The sequence below is a fragment of the Rhipicephalus sanguineus genome, chromosome 9 (genome assembly GCF_013339695.2).
Source record: "Rhipicephalus sanguineus isolate Rsan-2018 chromosome 9, BIME_Rsan_1.4, whole genome shotgun sequence".
Lineage (NCBI taxonomy): Eukaryota > Metazoa > Arthropoda > Arachnida > Ixodida > Ixodidae > Rhipicephalus > Rhipicephalus sanguineus.
This window is the reverse complement of record NC_051184.2, coordinates 148,993,107-148,999,626: the sequence shown is the minus strand read 5'-3', so window position 1 is coordinate 148,999,626 and position 6,520 is coordinate 148,993,107. Positions and strand designations below refer to the sequence as shown.

General features: G+C 48.8%; 1 non-coding gene across 1 annotated transcript; it reads right to left on the bottom strand.

Annotated features, from left to right (window-relative positions):
* Nucleotides 1–5,263: 5,263 nt before the first annotated feature.
* Nucleotides 5,264–5,336, bottom strand: Trnas-gcu (transfer RNA serine (anticodon GCU)). Its single transcript has one exon. It is a non-coding gene; the product is annotated as a tRNA-Ser (tRNA).
* Between the last annotated feature and the right edge of the window lie 1,184 nt (nt 5,337–6,520).

Below are 6,520 nucleotides of genomic sequence, written 5' to 3'. Positions count from 1 at the left end.
TAAGATGTGTATTGATGTCTTGCAGCTATAGCACCGTTTAACGTGGATGCACCCACTTTGATGATTAGTGGTACATCTCCATCCCGACGACTAACGTCCATGTTAAATGATTACGCACAACCTTGTGGTAGCTGTAGTAGTTAACGGTGAAAGCGTAATCAGAGAACGAGGTGTGATAGCCAGAAGAGCGTCGCATATTGGACGCAGAACTTGGTCGCCATCCCGCGGCATGTTAAAATGTGATTGAACATCAGGGCCGGACTAGAGGGAAATGCAGAGTGCGTCATGCAGCCCCCGGTAGCCCGGCCGCGATTTTTCTTGGGGCGAGCGCGTGAGCGGCGAACGCGGTGTTACAGCCAGGTGAGGCAGGCGCGCGTTGCAGAGCTATTTTAAAGACGATAGTATTTCTTGGGATACCTAAACGGAGAAATTTTGGTCTGTCTTTCAGTCTTCCCGTTTGTCGGCACGTCACTCGATTCAGCCACTCGGCCAAAGTTGAATCACTTGCCCAAGAGACAGCCATATTGAACGGCTGACTAGGTTCATACTTGTGTACATTGTCGATCAAAAAGCAAACATTACGCATATCTAAGGCGCAACATCACTAGGTAAGACTTAGGTGGGTTGTTCCTTTAATAGAAAATGCATACATACGTAATCATAAAGACCCTAGTTTCTTAAGCTGCGCTGAAAATGCGACTGCACTGAAACTTGCCTTCCTCCGTGCCCTCTGCACGAGCTCATTGTTGTGTTTCGATTTCGGTTCTGTATTGCACTGTACGAATGCCATGGGGCGCCGCTCTAGCATTCCTGTTTTACCCAGGCGACGTGTAAATAAAAGAGTGTGTGGAGAGTACTCGAGTGCGGACGTTTCTTATGCTTCGACGCTTCGCGCCAAACCGCGTGTTCGGGCTGGCTGGCGTCCCCGCCGGTTGTGTTGGTCACCGCCGGTCTTTGCCTGCTGCTGCACCGGGACTACCAGCCCGCAACACAGCACTCATGTTTCCCGACGTATTGCCAGATGGCGTCCATATCTCACGCAGCGCCTCTTCTATCGTCTTTAGACGACATTTGCAGCGAAGCACGCAGATACGCGGCCAATTTTTTTGGTTTGGATTAGCGTGATGCTATGAGCTTCAGAAGGACGTTTTGCTGGGCGAGTTGGTAATATTCCATTATTAAACTTAGCGCAAAACAACACGGTTACCATGTTACCACTTCACTGTTCAACAACATGTTACCACTTCACTTTGTCCGTGTTGTTTTGCGCTAAGTTTAATAATGCTATGAGCGAGGCCGACACTTTTACAACGCTTGAGCTAAGATCGCCACCTCGCGGTGTGTTAAGGCATTGACAAAATTGAACTTCTATAGAAAACGCGCCGAATGGGACGGACGTGTAACGCGTTGCAGGGGCTAATCGCGGAGGCCACAATAATGACGAATTACTTTACCGTTTCTAGAGGGCAACACCACCCCGCCGACCGGGAGAGTGGTAGATATAAAAGGCGCGTTTGTAAAGCCTTTAGATCTGTGACCGTGGAGCAGTGGATAGCGTCCCCGGCATCTGTTGTTGCGGACCGAGCGGTCGTGGGTTCGTTGCCCGTTGACAGAACTTTTTAACACGAAAGTGTTTTATGCCCGGGTCCACCAAGGCTTAAGTGACGTATTTCCGTCACGGTAATGGCGTCGAAAAAATTTACGCGATCAGATGGCAAAGAACGGCTTCCTCAAGGGTTTGTTTAATCATTTAACGTTAGTCGTCGGGATGGAGGTGTACCACCAATCATCAAAGCGGGTGCATCCACGTCAAACGGTGCTATAGCTGCCAGACATCTATATATATTGTACAAACTCTCTTATATCAATGTACAGTAAACATTCAGTTACTTCTGTAAGGGCACGCTTTACTTTCGTGTTATTCCGATTCCTATGACGGAGGGATCAACCATCTTTTTTCTTTGCCATCTGATCGTATAAATTTTTTCGACATCATTTCTGTGACAGAAATACGTCACTGATGTCTTGGTGGACCCCGGCATAAAACACTTTCGTGTTAAAAGATACGTCAATAAACGCACACGTATAGCGTTCAAGAATACTCAGAACGACAGTACAAAATCCGCGCGATAGATTACGACCACAAAACATTATAAACAACCAGTAAGAGAACACCGCTCTCGCGGTGTCCTCCGGTTTCGCCACGATTCTCAGCGACTCGAAGACCGCAATCTCCCATTTCGCCCGCGGTACCTTACGGCCCCTTCAGTCCCTCGCCTACTTCGAAGACGAGGATCCACTTCCCATATCTCTCGTCTGGGTCCCGGCGCACGCAGGAAAGCTGGGGAACGAGGCCGCCCAGCGGCAAGCTCGAGAATTCGTCACTGATGTCTTGGTGGACCCCGGCATAAAACACTTTCGTGTTAAAAGATACGTCAATAAACGCACACGTATAGCGTTCAAGAATACCCAGAACGACAGTACGAAATCCGCGCGATAGATTACGACCACAAAACATTATAAACAACCAGTAAGAGAACACCGCTCTCGCGGTGTCCTCCGGGTTCGCCACGATTCTCATCGACTCGAAGACCGCAATCTCCCATTTCGCCCGCGGTACCTTACGGCCCCTTCAGTCCCTCGCCTACTTCGAAGACGAGGATCCACTTCCCATATCTCTCGTCTGGGTCCCGGCGCACGCAGGAAAGCTGGGGAACGAGGCCGCCCAGCGGCAAGCTCGAGAATTCGTCAACCGAGTGCGCGTGCGGTCTAGCCCGGCCGTGCCGAGTGGTGGGGCTGCGCCACGGACCCCGAAGACCTCGGTGAGCCCCTGGCCTCCTATCACGAAATAACCCAGCACTATCGGCTCGGGCGTCGAACGAAACCACTGCCCAATCCCAAACTCACGAAACCACGGGAGATCGCGTGGCGTCGCCTCCAAACGAACTCCTTCCTGTGCCCACCTATATACTGAAGGTTAACAGCGCGAAAAGAACACACGGCGGACAGGAAAAAGACGCGATTGCATTTTGCGCAAAAAAACACGAACACGAAGGGAAGAACCACGAGACGAGCGCAGGCTAACGACTGAAAGTTTATTGTCAGAAACCACACATGTAAAGAAAAAAAAAGGAAGACACGTGGTTATGATTACAAGTTGGCGGTTAGATAGTCAATCTCGAGTTTATGCAAGTTCACCGAAGGCCTTGCCACACATACGTCAGCTGACTTGTGAATGTAGAAGGCCTCAACAATCTCTCGCGCGGTCCTGTCTTTGAGCCTCGACAACACTTTTGTTTCCTTTAGTAATGGACGACATTCACATTCTTTACAATGCAGGCAAAGATTAGACGAAGCGGCTGCCCTTTCAACGAGTTCTTGTGGTCCAATTATCGGTTATTCACACTACGCCCGGTTTGACCGATATAACACTTTCCACACGATAGGGGAATACGGTATACTACCCCCTTTCCACACTCAAGCTATCTGTCACGGTGCTTGACGTCACACTCATTCCATTTTTTCGTGCCACCCTTCACTTTTCTTTCTACAGCTGCGCAGATGCGACCTAACTTATTCTGGGCGGAAAATACTACATCAATCCCAAAACGACCTCCCACCTTTTTCATGCAATGGGAAAACGCGTGCACATGCGAAATGCTGACGACCGGCCTATCCTTAACGCTTTGGGATTGATGTGTCCGTCCCTTTTGGGATTGATGTGGATGGACGCCACGCGCTGACGGCGGCGTCCATCCGTCAACGCGCAACAGCCGTGAATGTCGATTCCCCCGATAGCATGGCATACTCAGTTGAGTGGCCACAGGCTTTCGCTGAACACACTTTGGAATTTATAAAGTGTCCTTTAATTTTTTTAGGGGCGAAGCTCCTTAAGCCGGCACCCGTTCGTCCCTCGTAGTCGTAGTAGTAGTCGTAGTGCGTAACCATTCTTACGCTTTGACCTCCAAGGTGGTGCCGGTGGGAGATTTTTCCTGTGCGTTGTTGAACAATAAAAAATTCGCAGCGTGCGCGTTAACTAAAAGCCGAATTCTTCTGTCTCTCATTCCCCATTAGCAGCCATTGGCATGTTCCAGTAAGAAAGGTTAGTAGAAGTAGAAGTGTAAGTGTTAGCTAAAAGCCGACTTCTTCTGTCTCTCATTCCCATTAGCAGCCATTGTTTACCTCCAAGGTAGTGCCTGGTGAGATTTCTCCTGTGCGTCATTAAACAATAAAAATTTTGTTCAAAACGCCGTTGATTGATGAAATAAACCAACGAAAGACGCCAGATGTTTTGTAAAAGCAAACCGAAAAGACGCCAGCTGCTTAACGAAAGACGCCAGATGTTTTCTAAAGCAATGGTTTTCTAAGCAATGAAAATTCACAGCGTACATGTAAAATTAAAGTGAGCTGCAATTCGTCATAACAAATCGAACCTTTAGTATAAACGCGCCCGATCTCACGTCGGTGATGATGTACTGGGCAGAATTCACGGAAGATTCACGGTTTACCGATGAACCTCCGCAGCTTCGCCCACTCATCATCATTCACTCCGTGGATATGCTGTGATTTTTTCGTTCCACATCGCGAGTGGGTACAGAAAGGGGCCACATTTTTGTGCGCGTCTCAAGGCCAGTTTCTAAATTTAAAAAAAAATGCAGGACCCTTGAATGATAGAGAACACGCTCAAGCTCCTCCGAGATCTGCGTACCGCCAGAGGTAAATGATGTATATCAGGCCCGTAGCCAGGAAATTTTTCGGTGGGGAGGGGGGGGGCACTTGCTCAAAACCTTTACTATTATAGAAAAACGCCTATTTTTATTATTTATGTTCGATAAAACACAATGTGTCATCAAAATTTCGGGGGGAGCCCGGGCCCCCTGGCCTCCCCCCCTGGCTCCGGGCCTGGTGTATATAAATATCACGCTGTTATTTCGCCGGCTGAAGCATGGCGCGGAGTAGAGTTGTCTAACACGGCGCGCTGCGGAGTGGGGGGTCGCTGGTTCGAATCCCCGGTCGATAATAATAATATCTGGGGTTTACATCAACACTGTATTGGTGGGAATAAATTTATTATTATTATTATTATTATTATTATTATTATTATTATTATTATTATTATTATAACGTCCCAAAACCACGATATGATTATGAGAGACGCCGTAGTGGAGGGCTCCGGAAATTTCGACCACCTGGAGTTCTTTAATGTGCACCTAAATCTAAGTACACGGGCCTCATACATTTTCACCTCCATCGAAAATGCAGCCGCCGCGGCCGGGATTCGATCCCGCGACCTCCGGGTCAGCAGCCTAGTGCCATAACCACTAGACCACCGTGGCGGGGCATAAAGCAAGCAAAACTAGAGTCCTTAGGCTCCTTAAACATGAACGACTTCAGGTCGTGCACTGCCCCGCTGAGAGTTCGTAATGCTGTCCTGGATGACCTCGTAGTCTAGAGCACCGAGACGAGACTTCTAAGCCCCTTGTGTGGCCCGAAGTATCACCGAAGAAGTTTTAGGGGCGAAGCTCCTTATAGCGGCACCCGTTCGTCCCTCGTAGCGTAGTATGTAACCAGTCTTACGCTTTGACCTGCAAGGTGGTGCCGGTGGGAGATTTTTCGTGTGCGTTGTTGAACAATAAAAAATTCGCAGCGTTAGCTAAAAGCCGACTTCTTCTGTCTCTCATTCCCATTAGCAGCCATTCTTTACCTCCAAGGTAGTGCCTGGTGAGATTTCTCCTGTGCGTGATTAAACAATAAAAATTTTGTTCAAAACGCCGTTGATTGATGAAATAAACCAACAAAAGACGCCAGATGTTTTGTAAAAGCAAAACGAAAAAACGCCAGATGTTTCTAAAGCAAAACGAAAAGACGCCAGCTGCTTAACGAAAGACGCCAGATGTTTTCTAAGCAATGGTTTTCTAAACAATGAAAATTCACAGCGTACATGTAAAATTAAAGTGCGCTGCAAGTCGTCATAACTCATCGAACCTTTAGTATAAACGCGCCCGATATCACGTCGGTGATGATGTACTGGGCAGAATTCACGGAAGATTCACGGTTTACCGATGAACCTCCGCAGCTTCGCCCACTCATCATCATTCATTCCGTGGATATGCTGTGATTTTTTTCACTGAGTCCACTAACGACGGCTGATGGTTTTTTGCTGCCTCTTGATGCGCAGACGGGCAAGTTGTCGGGTTTTTTCAGCGCGCTGAAGGTAGACGGTGGCGTCAAAGTTTTAAATGCGGAGCATTTCTTTGTCGCACCTGCGGCGTCGGCCGCCGTCCACACCCCCACTGCGCATGCTCGGCTCGTCTCGTGGCGGCAGCAAGCCTCTACTCTCCCTCCCTCCCTCCTCTCTATCGAACGCGGGCGGTGTGTATATAAGCGGCGGAGCGCGCGTTCGGAATTCAGGCAAGGGCGTCTTTACTTGGCTTTCGCTTGACTTGACGCTTTGCTTGACTCGAGCAGATGCGATGGAAGCAACAGTACCTTCAATCGGCGTCCCACCACTCGTTGAAGG